This window comes from Triturus cristatus, chromosome 5_1 (genome assembly GCF_964204655.1).
Source record: "Triturus cristatus chromosome 5_1, aTriCri1.1, whole genome shotgun sequence".
In the NCBI taxonomy this organism is placed as follows: Eukaryota; Metazoa; Chordata; class Amphibia; order Caudata; family Salamandridae; genus Triturus; species Triturus cristatus.
Genome location: NC_140587.1, coordinates 14,665,265 through 14,679,817, shown reverse-complemented (window position 1 = coordinate 14,679,817; position 14,553 = coordinate 14,665,265).

Sequence of the window (14,553 nt, the reverse complement as noted above, 5' to 3'; positions counted from 1 at the left end):
GTGATAGGTTAATGACAACCTTTATTGAAAACTATCCTAGTGGTAGCTATGGAGAGCAGCCTTCAGGCTAAGTCTTGAAGGAATGTTAAGCAGCTTGTTTTACCAATCTATAATCTCTTGAGTCGGGTATACCAGTGGCCCACGCATGTCTCTGTGGAAGGGAGGAATCATGCCTCCCACCTTAGTCCTGGGGTGGAGGTATGATTCCAAGGTGTTTGACACCAAACACCACATGTTTCTGTGCAGCCATTCCAAAGTTACATTTTTTCGCGAGGATATAATGCATTTAAACATATATGGTCTGGCTGCACCACTAACAACCCCGGAAGAGTGATTCCGAAGGTTTCGGGGGTGCTCTGCTCATACATGGGCACCCTGTCACATAAAACCCAGCACCCTGCCTTTAAGATTGATAAGGCCTGCTATAGGGGTGACTGATAGGTTTATATGTGTAGTTATAGGTCGATATAGGAAACCTTTATCTGGGTAAGGGGTGCATACACCACCTTACACAGGCTGCAGTAGCAGACCTGTGGTGTCATTTTGGAATGCTTCCCAGGGGTGGCATAATACATACTGCAGCCCCTGGTAGGACTCTGGGGTACCTATGCCCTGGGTACCTAGTGTACCATATACTAAGGACTCATAAGGGTACCCCAGAATCCAATCTGGAGTGTACCTAAAGTACATGCAATCAATTTAGAGAGGAAGCAGCTAGGCTGGGCCCCCCTGAATAGCAGGGTCCCAGCCAGACTAAAGTAAAAAATCAGCAAAACACCATAATATTTTTTGGGGCAACCACATAGTCAGATTCCACCTTCTTACATCCACATTCAGCTGACATGGCGGGACAGCCTCAGGAGCCCACCCTGAGCTGCCCTAACCGGCTACCCCCGCACCAGCACTCTGGCTGCTTCAGACTGGTCTGTCTACTTCTGCGGGTAGATGCATGCCTTGTAGCCGGCCACAGTGCTCCCCCCAGACACGGGCGTGAGTAGTGGGGAAGGTGAACCCCCATCCGGGGGCAGTCCACCCTTCTTGTGAATGGCACTGGGGCCCAGGGATGGGGTCCTGGGCACACTCCTGCCTTAGCAGGGAGTGCAACGGTGCTCCCTCAGTGAATCCGCTTCTCCGGGCCCAAGGATGTGGTACTGGGCCCTTTCTACGCTCACAGGGAAGAGCAGCAGTGCTTCCCCATAGGCAATCTTTTGGGGCAACCTCAATGGGCCTTTCCCTCCCTTGGAGGATAACGATCATCCGGCTGCAGAGCCCAACTCACTTGTGCTGGCCAGTTGGGGGTCAAAGGTCACCAATTTCACAAGGGCATATATCGGGCCTCATTGGGACGACATCGACAATTTTGCTCCTCCTGGCAAGTCCTAGCAACTTGGAGCAGTTTCTTCAGGCCTCCTGGACTCAAAGTCAACAAACTTTACAGGGAGCTGGTTTTATTGGCTCCCTGTGCCAGCCTTTCATTTTGATCTTCCTCTGGGCTACCAACCTTCCTGCTCAGGAGCCCAGTCTTCCCCCCAACCGGTCCTCACAAGGGGTCAATCAGAGGCAGAGTCCTTAGTCCAGGCGACACTCAGGGGGTTCCTCCTTCCAATTGTCCATGGCAACAGTCTCCCGTCCCCAGTGTTCAGCGGAAAAGCCCACCCAAGAAGCTCTCCCCCTTGCGCAAGACCTTCTAAGTGGGGGCAGGAGGTTCCAGCAGGGATGCACCTCTGGCCTATCCTGATGTGACACAACAACTCTCCTCCCCTGTCCCAACCTCCGCCTCCAACCTGCCTGCACAGCCTTCTGGGATACTTCAAGATTGCGCCACTCTTCCAGGAGTCACTTGCCTCATGTTCCCTGGGGATCTGAGCTCCACCCCTCACTGACATCGCTGCCAGGGCCTGCCAAAGCAACCCTTCCAAGAAGCCCCCTCATGGTTTGACAGCTGGCTGACTGATGCAGAGTCCATCGTACTGAGGAGCTGATCTAATCAAGGTTAGTCGCTCCCTTTGTGGGGGAGGCCTTTGTTCCTGCTGCTGGAGGGAAAAGCAATGACCCCAACTCAGCAGGCTGCCAACAGGCTTGGGCTCTGATCCTGAGCTGAGTCAGAGAAATATGGCATTCCTGGATGACCAATAAGCTGCACAGATATGACTTTGGACTTTACAGAATTGCTAATTTCAAACAAATTACACTGTACATTGGTATGACCCTGATGTCTTTAGACCACGGAGAAGTGGAGCTGCACTCTAAGGCAGTCTTCCCCAAGTTGTATAATGGAGGGTCACTGCAGATCAGACAGTAAAGCCACTGACTTTCCCTATCTGTGTAGACCAAGGTTATAAGGCCTATCCCAGGTCAATACCCGGCCACGCAGAGTCCCTTCTGTGCCAGGCTAAATGTGCACCGTTTCTGGGCTGCACATGACTGGGGTCTCCTACGCGCAGCCCTCACACGTGTGCACATGCATGTGCACACATGTTCTTATGAAACCAGCCAATTGCCTCTTACCCTTGCTGCGTCGCAGCGGCCTTATCATAAAAGGCAGATACGGTCAGAAAAACACACACAATCAATTTTACCATGAGTTTCCTGTGAGTGAGTCACAGGTTGTGAGACTTCCCTTACAGGAAATTTTTAAAACCCCAGGTGATCAAAAAGCAAAAAATCCAGAAGGAATAAATGGTCAGAACCACTTTCTCGAAGCTATCTTTGAGAAACAGACCATTTTTTAATATAGAGCAAAATTAAACCACTAGGGGGCAGATTTACAAGCCCCTTGCGCCTCATTTACGCCGCCGTTGCGTCACTTTTGTGACGCAGCGGCGGCGCAAATCCTGCGCCATGGTGCGGGGTACTTACAACGTGACGCATCTGGGAGATGCATCACGTTGTAAAGCCCTGCGCCACATGTAGGCGTTCCTGCGCAGGGGGGGGCGTTCCGTCGCAGGAACGCCTCCTAAAAGTGGCTGAGTGAAATCTATAAGATTTCACTCAGTCACTTTTAAGCCCATGCTGCGTCAAAACCCTGCGCCTGCTTGAAGCAGGCGTAAGGATTGACGCAGCATTAACAAGATAGGGCCCCCAGAGCATTGCTGGAGCTGCGTCGCGCTTGCGACGCAACTCCAGCAATGCGCCACTTTTACGGCACAGATGCATCACGCATCTGTGCAGTTTTTGCCCCATGGTGCGCCGTATTGTAAATGCGGCGCATCCATGGTGGCGGAGCTGTGGCGCACAATAACTGGCGCATCCCTGCTGATATGCAGGGATGCGTCAGTTATTAAAAATATGCCCCTAGATTGTTGCTTCTTTTTTGTGCCTTCGAATGTCAATGCTTTGTGCTGAATTCTTGGGGAATGAAACCAGAGCTTGGTTGACATACAGAATCCATACAATATTTTGGGCATTTTCCATAATGGAACCCTTGCACAAGGACATATCAGTGCTTCACAACAGATACAGATACAGGCAAGCCTTCCTCCTTCTGGTATCTTAAGAGACTCTTATCACAAGGTGTGCGATCGGGAAACAGTAATGCAAGAAAACATGCAAATCACATTCCACCACAGAAGTGCAACGTCACAAAATGTTCATGGAAAACCGTGAATATTCGTGAGAAACAAATGGCATGGTTTTGCCCAGGTATCCAACACCAGGCAAACGAGTAAGTACCCCCAGTCTCCCTTCCACTGCATTGCAAGCTCCCTCTCTTGTTTGTTTACACATCTTTATGAGCCCCCTCCAGCTGCACGTCTTTTACTTCATCACTTTCTGGTTTCTCTCCTTCTGCACGTACTTCCTGTCACCTGTTCCTCTTCCTCAGCCCCTCTCACACCACGATGCACTTTCATTTCCTCCACACAGTCTTCCTTGACCTAAGTCAGCCTCCTTCACGCAGTTCTCATAGAATGGGGGAGCTGATTGAGGAGTGTGGGCTCTGGGCCCTACTCTGGCTTATTACCTTGGGAAAGAGACAAATTAACCACAGATTTCGCAATGAGAACCTTTAGCTCACTCAAGACAACCAGGGCGGTTTCCTTTGTTGCTGTTTGAAACGTGTTGACGCCTCATCCTCGGAGGCTGATGATAAACATGGGCATGCACTGCCCTCGTGTGGCCACATGAAGTATTCCATGGAGTAGAATGGAACCCAGAGCGAGGCTGTGGCTCAGGGGCAGCTTTCTTACCCAACATTAGTGCCCTGCTGTGCAGAAACAGGGAGGCTGGACCGAAGGACCCATCTGACGGAGTTTTCATGCGCTCCACAGTCATGGTGTGCTTGCCAATGCAACTAGCGTCATGCTTGTGTCCACTTAGTGCAACCCTGGCTAAGATTCACAAAGAGTGTGCGTCGAAGATGGGCTCTGCACAATGTGCGCGCGCGCAGGAGCTTTATAGTCACATTCACAATCTGCTGTTCCCTTGGTTAGCCGCCAACAACTACACGGCATATTATGGACTGTTTGCCCAGCAACCAGCCAATGAGAAAAGACAATGCATTATTTACTTGCTCCTTCTTTAAACGATCAAAGAACATGACTTATTTGGCCGGCACACGGTGAAACAGCGAAGACAATTCAGCAATTAAAGATCCACAGACTAAAATCAGACTCTGTATTCTTTGGCTTGGGACGGGCTAAAAAGGATAGAAAAACAATCATTGTTCACTGGGATGTCAGTGAAACAGCAGAGGGGATGTGCTAACAGGGTGCCTTAAGGTAAAAAGCAAAAAGAGAAAACAAATATTGGCAAAGTCGAAAGGTCTCGCTTATGCAAGAGTTATTGGCTTAGCCAATAAGTTTTAGTGATGTTTTACACCCGCACGGCTGCTGTTCTGCATGGCTAAAGGGGAGGGAGGTAAAGGAGAGCGGGGTGTCATAGAGTGGAGTCTTATGGAGAGCTGTAGAGTCCTAGAGTGGTGTAGAGTGTTATGGAGTAGCACAGAGTGGTGTAGAGTATACTGTTGTACAGTAGATTGATGTAGAGTGGAGTGGAGTGTCGTGGAGTTGAGTGTCGTGGAATGGAATGGCATAGAGTGGAGTGTCATAAAGTGGAGTGTTATGGAGAGCTGTAGAGAGTCCTAGAGTGGTGTAGAGTGTAATGGAGTAGCACAGAGTGGTGTAGAGTAGACTGTTGTACAGTGGATTGATGTAGAGTGGAGTGTCGTGGAATTGAGTGTCGTGGAATGGAATGGCATAGAGTGGAGTGTCATAAAGTGGAGTGTTATGGAGAGCTGTAGAGAGTCCTAGAGTGGTGTAGAGTGTTATGGAGTAGCACAGGGTGGTGTAGAGTAGACTGTTGTACAGTAGATTGATGTAGAGTGGAGTGTCGGGGAGTTGAGTGTCGTGGAATGGAATGGCATAGAGTGGAGTGTTATACAGTGGAGTGTTATGGAGAGCTGTAGAGAGTCCTAGAGTGGTGTAGAGTGTAATGGAGTAGCACAGAGTGGTGTAGAGTAGACTGTTGTACAGTAGATTGATGTAGAGTGGAGTGTCGTGGAGTTGAGTGTCGTGGAATGGAATGGCATAGAGTGGAGTGTCATAAAGTGGAGTGTTATGGAGAGCTGTAGAGTCCTAGAGTGGTGTAGAGTGTTGTGGAGTAGCACAGAGTGGTGTAGAGTAGACTGTTGTACAGTAGATTGATGTAGAGTGGAGTGTCGTGGAGTTGAGTGTCGTGGAATGGAATGGCATAGAGTGGAGTGTCATAAAGTTGAGTGTTATGGAGAGCTGTAGAGAGTCCTAGAGTGGTGTAGAGTTAAGGAGTGGAGTGTTATGGAGAGCTGTAGAGATTCCTAGAGTGGTGTAGAGTGTTATGGAGTAGCACAGAGTGGTGTAGAGTAGACTGTTGTACAGTAGATTGATGTAGAGTGGAGTGTCGTGGAGTTGAGTGTCGTGGAATGGAATGGCATAGAGTGGAGTGTCATAGAGTGGAGTGTTATGGAGAGCTGTAGAGTCCTAGAGTGGTGTAGAGTGTTATGGAGTAGCACAGAATGGTGTAGAGTAGACTGTTGTACAGTAGATTGATGTAGAGTGGAGTGTCGTGGAATTGAGTGTCGTGGAATGGAATGGCATAGAGTGGAGTGTCATAAAGTGGAGTGTAATGGAGATCTGTAGAGAGTCCTAGAGTGGTGTAGAGTGTTATGGAGTATCACAGAGTGGGGTAGAGTAGACTGTTGTACAGTAGATTGATGTAGAGTGGAGTGCCGTTGAGTTGAGTGTTGTGGAATGGAATGGCATAGAGTGGAGTGTCATAGAGTGGAGTGTTATGGAGAGCTGTAGAGAGTCCTAGAGTGGTGTAGAGTGTTATGGAGTAGCACAGAGTGGTGTAGAGTAGACTGTTGTACAGTAGATTGATGTAGAGTGGAGTGTCGTGGAGTTGAGTGTCGTGGAATGGAATGGCATAGAGTGGAGTGTCATAGAGTGGAGTGTTATGGAGAGCTGTAGAGTCCTAGCGTGGTGTAGAGTGTTATGGAGTAGCACAGAATGGTGTAGAGTAGACTGTTGTACAGTAGATTGATGTAGAGTGGAGTGTCGTGGAATTGAGTGTCGTGGAATGGAATGGCATAGAGTGGAGTGTCATAAAGTGGAGTGTAATGGAGAGCTGTAGAGAGTCCTAGAGTGGTGTAGAGTGTTATGGAGTATCACAGAGTGGTGTAGAGTAGACTGTTGTACAGTAGATTGATGTAGAGTGGAGTGCCGTTGAGTTGAGTGTCGTGGAATGGAATGGCATAGAGTGGAGTGTCATAGAGTGGAGTGTTATGGAGAGCTGTAGAGAGTCCTAGAGTGGTGTAGAGTGTTATGGAGTAGCACAGAGTGGTGTAGAGTAGACTGTTGTACAGTAGATTGATGTAGAGTGGAGTGTCGTGGAATTGAGTGTCGTGGAATGGAATGGCATAGAGTATAGTGTCATAGAGTGGAGTGTTATGGAGAGCTGTAGAGAGTCCTAGAGTGGTGTAGAGTGTTATGGAGTAGCACAGAGTGTTGTAGAGTAGACTGTTGTACAGTAGATTGATGTAGAGTGGAGTGTCGTGGAATTGAGTGTCGTGGAATGGAATGGCATAGAGTGGAGTGTCATAAAGTGGAGTGTTATGGAGAGCTGTAGAGAGTCCTAGAGTGGTGTAAAGTGTTATGGAGTAGTACAGAGTGGTGTAGAGTAGACTGTTGTACAGTAGATTGATGTAGAGTGGAGTGTCGTTGAGTTGAGTTTCGTGGAATGGAATGGCATAGAGTGGAGTGTCATACAGTGGAGTGTTATGGAGAGCTGTAGAGAGTCCTAGAGTGGTGTAGAGTGTTGTGGAGTAGCACAGAGAGGTGTAGAGTAGACTGTTGTACAGTAGATTGATGTAGAGTGGAGTGTCGTGGAATTGAGTGTCGTGGAATGGAATGGCATAGAGTATAGTGTCATAGAGTGGAGTGTTATGGAGAGCTGTAGAGAGTCCTAGAGTGGTGTAGAGTGTTATGGAGTAGCACAGAGTGGTGTAGAGTAGACTGTTGTACAGTAGATTGATGTAGAGTGGAGTGTCGTGGAGTTGAGTGTCGTGGAATGGAATGGCATAGAGTGGAGTGTCATAGAGTGGAGTGTTATGGAGAGCTGTAGAGTCCTAGCGTGGTGTAGAGTGTTATGGAGTAGCACAGAATGGTGTAGAGTAGACTGTTGTACAGTAGATTGATGTAGAGTGGAGTGTCGTGGAATTGAGTGTCGTGGAATGGAATGGCATAGAGTGGAGTGTCATAAAGTGGAGTGTAATGGAGAGCTGTAGAGAGTCCTAGAGTGGTGTAGAGTGTTATGGAGTATCACAGAGTGGTGTAGAGTAGACTGTTGTACAGTAGATTGATGTAGAGTGGAGTGCCGTTGAGTTGAGTGTTGTGGAATGGAATGGCATAGAGTGGAGTGTCATAGAGTGGAGTGTTATGGAGAGCTGTAGAGAGTCCTAGAGTGGTGTAGAGTGTTATGGAGTAGCACAGAGTGGTGTAGAGTAGACTGTTGTACAGTAGATTGATGTAGAGTGGAGTGTCGTGGAATTGAGTGTCGTGGAATGGAATTGCATAGAGTATAGTGTCATAGAGTGGAGTGTTATGGAGAGCTGTAGAGAGTCCTAGAGTGGTGTAGAGTGTTATGGAGTAGCACAGAGTGTTGTAGAGTAGACTGATGAACAGTAGATTGATGTAGAGTGGAGTGTCGTGGAATTGAGTGTCGTGGAATGGAATGGCATAGAGTGGAGTGTCATAAAGTGGAGTGTTATGGAGAGCTGTAGAGAGTCCTATAGTGGTGTAGAGTGTTATGGAGTAGTACAGAGTGGTGTAGAGTAGACTGTTGTACAGTAGATTGATGTAGAGTGGAGTGTCGTTGAGTTGAGTTTCGTGGAATGGAATGGCATAGAGTGGAGTGTCATACAGTGGAGTGTTATGGAGAGCTGTAGAGAGTCCTAGAGTGGTGTAGAGTGTTGTGGAGTAGCACAGAGTGGTGCAGAGTAGACTGTTGTACAGTAGATTGATGTAGAGTAGAGTGTTGTGGAATTGAGTGCCGTGGAATGAAATGGCATAGAGTGGAGTGTCATAAAGTGGAGTGTTATGGAGAGCTGTAGAGAGTCCTAGAGTGGTGTAGAGTGTTATGGAGTAGCACAGAGTGGTGTAGAGTAGACTGTTGTACAGTAGATTGATGTAGAGTGGAGTGTCGTTGAGTTGAGTGTCGTGGAATGGAATGGCATAGAGTGGAGTGTCATACAGTGGAGTGTTATGGAGAGCTGTAGAGAGTCCTAGAGTGGTGTACAGTGTTATGGAGTAGCACAGAGTGGTGTAGAGTAGACTGTTGTACAGTAGATTGATGTAGAGTGGAGTGTCGTGGAATTGAGTGTCGTGGAATGGAATGGCATGGAGTGGAGTGTCATAAAGTGGAGTGTTATGGAGAGCTGTAGAGAGTCCTAGAGTGTTGTAGAGTGTTATGGAGTAGCACAGAGTGTTGTAGAGTAGACTGTTGAACAGTAGATTGATGTAGAGTGGAGTGTCGTGGAATTGAGTGTCGTGGAATGGAATGGCATAGAGTGGAGTGTCATAAAGTGGAGTGTTATGGAGAGCTGTAGAGAGTCCTAGAGTGGTGTAGAGTGTTATGGAGTAGCACGGAGTGGTGTGGAGTAGACTGTTGTACAGTAGATTGATGTAGAGTGGAGTGTCGTTGAGTTGAGTGTCGTGGAATGGAATGGCATAGAGTGGAGTGTCATACAGTGGAGTGTTATGGAGAGCTGTAGAGAGTCCTAGAGTGGTGTACAGTGTTATGGAGTAGGACAGAGTGGTGTAGAGTAGACTGTTGTACAGTAGATTGATGTAGAGTGGAGTGTCGTGGAATTGAGTGTCGTGGAATGGAATGGCATGGAGTGGAGTGTCATAAAGTGGAGTGTTATGGAGAGCTGTAGAGAGTCCTAGAGTGGTGTAGAGAGTTATAGAGTAGCACAGAGTGGTGTAGAGTAGATTTGAGTGATGTAGAGTGTCACCATCTTCAAATGTCACCAGTCGCTACTGGTAGTGGAGTAGAGTGGATTAGTGTGCCGTAGAATAGAGTGGAGTTAAGTGGCATGGAGTGGCATAGAGGGACTTGCGTAAACTGTTGTAGAGTGGAGTGGAGTACAGTGGAGGGGCATAGTATTGAGTAGAGTGTCAGAGAGGAGTAGAGTTTATTGGAGTAGAGCACCAGAGTTAAGTTTCATGGAGTAGAGCGGAGTGTAGTGGAGTAGAGTGTCGTGGATGGAGTGTCCTGGAGTGTCGTAAAATGTAGTGTCACGGAGAGGAGTGTTGTGGAATTGAGTGTCGTGGAGTGACGTGGAATGGAATGTCATGGAGTGGAGTGTTATGGAATGGAATGTCGTGGAGTGTCATAGAGTGGTGCAGACTGCATAGGCATAGAGCAGAGTGGTGCAGAGTTCATTGGCACAGAGTACAGTGCTGCAGAGTGCAGGGGCATAGAGATCAGTGGTGCAGACTAAACTAGAGTGGTGCAGAGTTCAGTGGCACAAAGTTCACTGGTGCAGAGCTCAGTGGTGTAGATTAGAGTGCATTGGCATACAGTTCAGTGGTTCATAGTAGAGTGGTGTGGGGTACAGTGCTTTGGCATAGAGTTCAGTAACACATAGTAGAGTGGTGTGGATTAGAATGCATTAGCGTAGAGTGGTGCATAGTAAAGTGCAGTGACTCAGTGTTACGTGGTGCATAGTATACTATCTTAGTGTTGTGGGGATAGAGTAGATTGGAGTAGAGTAGTGTAGAGTGCAGTGACGCAGTGTTGAGTGGTGCATAGAATACTATATTAGTGTTGTGGGGATACAGTACATTGGTGTAGAGTGGTGTAGAGTGCAGTGACGCAGTGTTGAGTGGTGCATAATATACTATATTAGTGCTGTGGTCATAGAAAACATTGGCGTAGAGTGGTGTAGAGTGCAGTGGCGCAGTGTTGAGTGGATCATAGTATACTATATTAGTGTTGAGGGGATAGAGTACATTGACGTAGAGTGGTGTAGAGTGCAGTGACGCAGTGTTGAGTGGTGCATAGTATACTATATTAGTGTTGTGGGGATAGAGTACATTGGCTTAGAGTGGTGTAGAGTGCAGTGACGCAGTGTTGAGTTGTGCATATTATAGGATATTAATGATGTGGGGATAGAGTACGTTGGCGTAGAGTGGTGTGGAGTGCAGTGACACAGTGTTGAGTGGTGCATAGTATATGATATTAGTGTTGTAGGGATAGAGTACATTGGCATAGAGTGGTGTAGAGTGCAGTGACGCAGTGTTGAGTGGTGCATAGTATATGTGTTAGAAGGCGACCTCAGAGGAGCCCGGAGGGGGCCCTGACTGTCCTGAGACCAACCCTTGAGGTATCGTAGTCAGGCACTGGCGAGAGACTCCTCAGGGGAGGAATCTCGTATCTAGGATCGTACACTCAGCACCACCCGACAAAGAGACACCACACCGGGAGTTCTTAAGAATAAATCTTTATCAGATCGGAGTTGTAGGATCTTTATGATCAGCAAGGCAAATATATACAAGTGGAGCGCGGGCTCACAGAGTCTTGGAGGGGGGTAGGAGGTAGCGGGACAGTCTTTGGGGATATGGATCAAATGCAGGAGCGTACCCGGCGCACAACTCACAATCCTCGAGCTGGGGGATACGCTTGTCGTCGTGGGGTCCGGCGGGACCAAGAGAGTCTGTGGGAGCCGCGAGTCACTCAGCAGGGCTCAAGTACAAGTTCGGAGGTCTTACGATCTTCAGGGAGCCGCGAGTCACTCAGTAAGGCTCAAGCACGAGTTCGGAGGTCTTACGATCTTCAGGGAGCCGCGAGTCACTCAGCAGGGCTCAAGCACAAGTTCGGAGGTCTTACGATCTTCAGGGAGCCGCGAGTCACTCAGCAGGGCTCAGGTGTTTCCAAAGGCGAATCTGCCGGACAGTCCCAGAGCACCCCTTGTTATAGGGCGACTCCTCTTTGATGTCCGGAGTCTGTGCAGGCAGGGGTCTTGTCACCTGGGGGGTCGCTTGTCGGGGTTTCCTGCCATCGTCTTTTGATCCTTTCAGGGCCGGGTTGGGAGGAGTCCCAGACACCCAGCAGGCGTGGAGCCAGCCCTCGGGGAGGCCGAAGGGCCGATCGGAACCCACCTTCCCAGGGAAGCTCAGAGGTGCGATAGAAACTGCTCCTCCCTCTCTCATCCCAAGGGGAGCGCGATGTCCTCCAGCCGGAGTGGCGCCTCTAGGCCAGGGTCGCGCTGGGGCCGGGCGGCCATCTTGGTGCATGAAGTGGGCACGCGGGCCCGGTGTGGCCGAAAGGAGGAAGGCCACGGACGGGGAAGTCCGGGTTGTGTGTGTGTGTTCTGGGGGGGAAGGATCGGCTAGGCCGTGGGCTCGGGGGCTGTGTGAGGCGCAGGGGTCAGGTATGGCTATGTTACGAGGGCCGGGTCTAACAATATGATATTAGTGTTGTGGGGATAGAGTACATTGGTGTAGAGCGGTGTAGAGTGCAGTGACGCAGTGTCGAGTGGAGCATAGTATACTATATTTGTGTTGTGGGGATAGAGTACATTGGCGTAGAGTGGTATAGAGTGCAGTGACGCAGTGTTGAGTGCTGCATAGTATACTATATTAGTGTTGTGGTCATAGAAAACATTGGTATAGAGTGGTGTAGAGTGCAGTGACGCTGTGTTGAGTGGTGCATAGTATACTATATTAGTGTTGTGGGGATAGAGTACATTGGCATAGAGTGATGTAGAGTGCAGTGACGCAGTGTTGAGTGGTGCATAGAATATGATATTAGTGATGTGGGGATAGATTACATTGGCGTAGAGTGGTGTAGAGTGCAGTGTCACACTTTTGAGTATGCATAGTATACCATATTAGTGTTGTGGGGATAGAGTACATTGGTGTAGAGTGGTGTAGAGTGAAGTGACGCAGTGTTGAGTGGTGCATAGTAGACTATATTTGTGTTGTGGGGATAGAGTAGATTGGCGTAGAGTGGTGTAGAGTGGTGTAGAGTGCAGTGACGCAGTGTTGAGTGGTGCATAGTATATTATATTAGTGTTGTGGTCATAGAGAACAATGGTATAGAGTGGTGTAGAGTGCAGTGACGCAGTGTTGAGTGGTGCATAGTATACTATATTAGTGTTGTGTGGATAGAGTAGATTGACGTAGAGTGGTGTAGAGTGCAGTTACACAGTGTTGAGTGGTGCATAGTATACTATGTTAGTGTTGTGGGGATAGAGTAGATTGGCGTAGAGTGGTGTAGAGTGCAGTGTCACAGTGTTGAGTGGTGCATAGTATACTATATTAGTGTTGTGGTCATAGAGAACAATGGTATAGAGTGCAGTGACGCAGTGTTGAGTGGTGCATAGTATACTATATTAGTGTTGTGTGGATAGAGTAGATTGACGTAGAGTGGTGTAGAGTGCAGTGACACAGTGATGAGTGGTGCATAGTATACTATGTTAGTGTTTTGGGGATAGATAGATTGGCATAGAGTGGTGTAGAGTGCAGTGTCACAGTTTTGAGTATGCATAGTCTACCGTATTAGTGTTGTGGGGATAGAGTACATTGGTGTAGATTGGTGTAGAGTGCAGTGACGTAGTGTTGAGTGGTGTATAGTATACTATGTTATTGTTGTGGGGATAGACTACATTGGCGTAGAGTGGTGTAGAGTGCAGTGACGCAGTGTCGAGTGGTGCATAGTGTACTATGTTAGTGTTGTGGGGATACAGTACATTGGCATAGAGTGGTGTCGAGTGCAGTGACGCAGTGTGGAGTGGTGTAGTGTATACTGGTGTAGAGTAGATTGCAGTGGTGTAGCATGGCGTGTTGAAGAGTTGAGTGTTTGGTTAAGGTGGAGTATGCATGGTGTGGTAGCTCACTGACATTACAGACAACGCATCTTCAAATAAAATGACCATTACTTTTGCCCAGACATACAGTTTTACCGATAAAAGTATCCTCTGGTGCTCCTCTCCTCCTTCTGGGGTTCTGACTTCCAGCTCCTCCCAAAACTGGTCCTAAGTGGGTGTAAGGAAACCAGCTTCCCTGGTCCTGGAGAGACCCAAGGGTCCTGGAGTCTACTGAGGGCAGATTCCTAGTCCATCAGTCATTGTGTATACATTTGAATTGTATGTCTGTACACCTGAGGATTTCCTTGTGGGAAAGCTTAAACTCAGTACAAATGCCCTGAGTTGATTTTTGTGCAGGGAAATGTTATTCCCGATGCGGTAGGTCTATCCTGTGTATTTTGAAAAGTTATTAGAAATGCGGTAGGTCTGTCCTATGTATTTTTAAATGTTATACCCGATGCGGTAGGTTTTTCCTGTGTATTTTGAAATGTTATACCCGATGCGGTAGGTCTATCCTGTGTATTTTGAAAAGTTGTTAGAAATGCGGTACATCTGTCCTGTGTATTTTGAAAAGTTATTAGAAATGCAGTTTTTCTAATAGATAACCATACGAGGGAAGGGAGTTGGTGCTTGTTAGCCCCTCTTTTTTAAATCCTAGTTATGCCCTCTAAGGAGAGATTGTACTTTGCTTTGCCAACTCTAATTCTGTGTACTATGTAATTTTTTGACTGTATGTCAGATGGTTGCATTGACAGAAAGCTGGTGCTCAGTACAGGAGGACTCAGTCAGTTAAGGTGATAAGCCAATGCTACCAGATACAGGCTGGATTGGTTTACTCTGTTGTCTGATCTATATATTATGAAAAGTTATGGTAAACGTCTTAGGCCTGACATACTTACTTAAACCCTTTAGTGCCTTCTCCCTGTTCCTGGAATACTTATCTTGGGTGGGTGACAGCTGGCTTCCTGCATTCCTTCTTGTTAGAAATGGGGTCTCTTGTTGGAAGTGGTATGCACCCTGTCCAAGTAGAGACCCTCACTATAGTCAGGGTAAGTGTAATACTAAAGTTTGCCTGTGCTCTCCCTCCGGCAGCTAGGCACAGGGCAGTCAGGCTAAACTACAGAGGCAATGTGAAATGCATTTGTGTGCACACACACAAAGTAACACATTGAAAACACCAAAAAAGGACTCCACACAAGTTTAGCAAA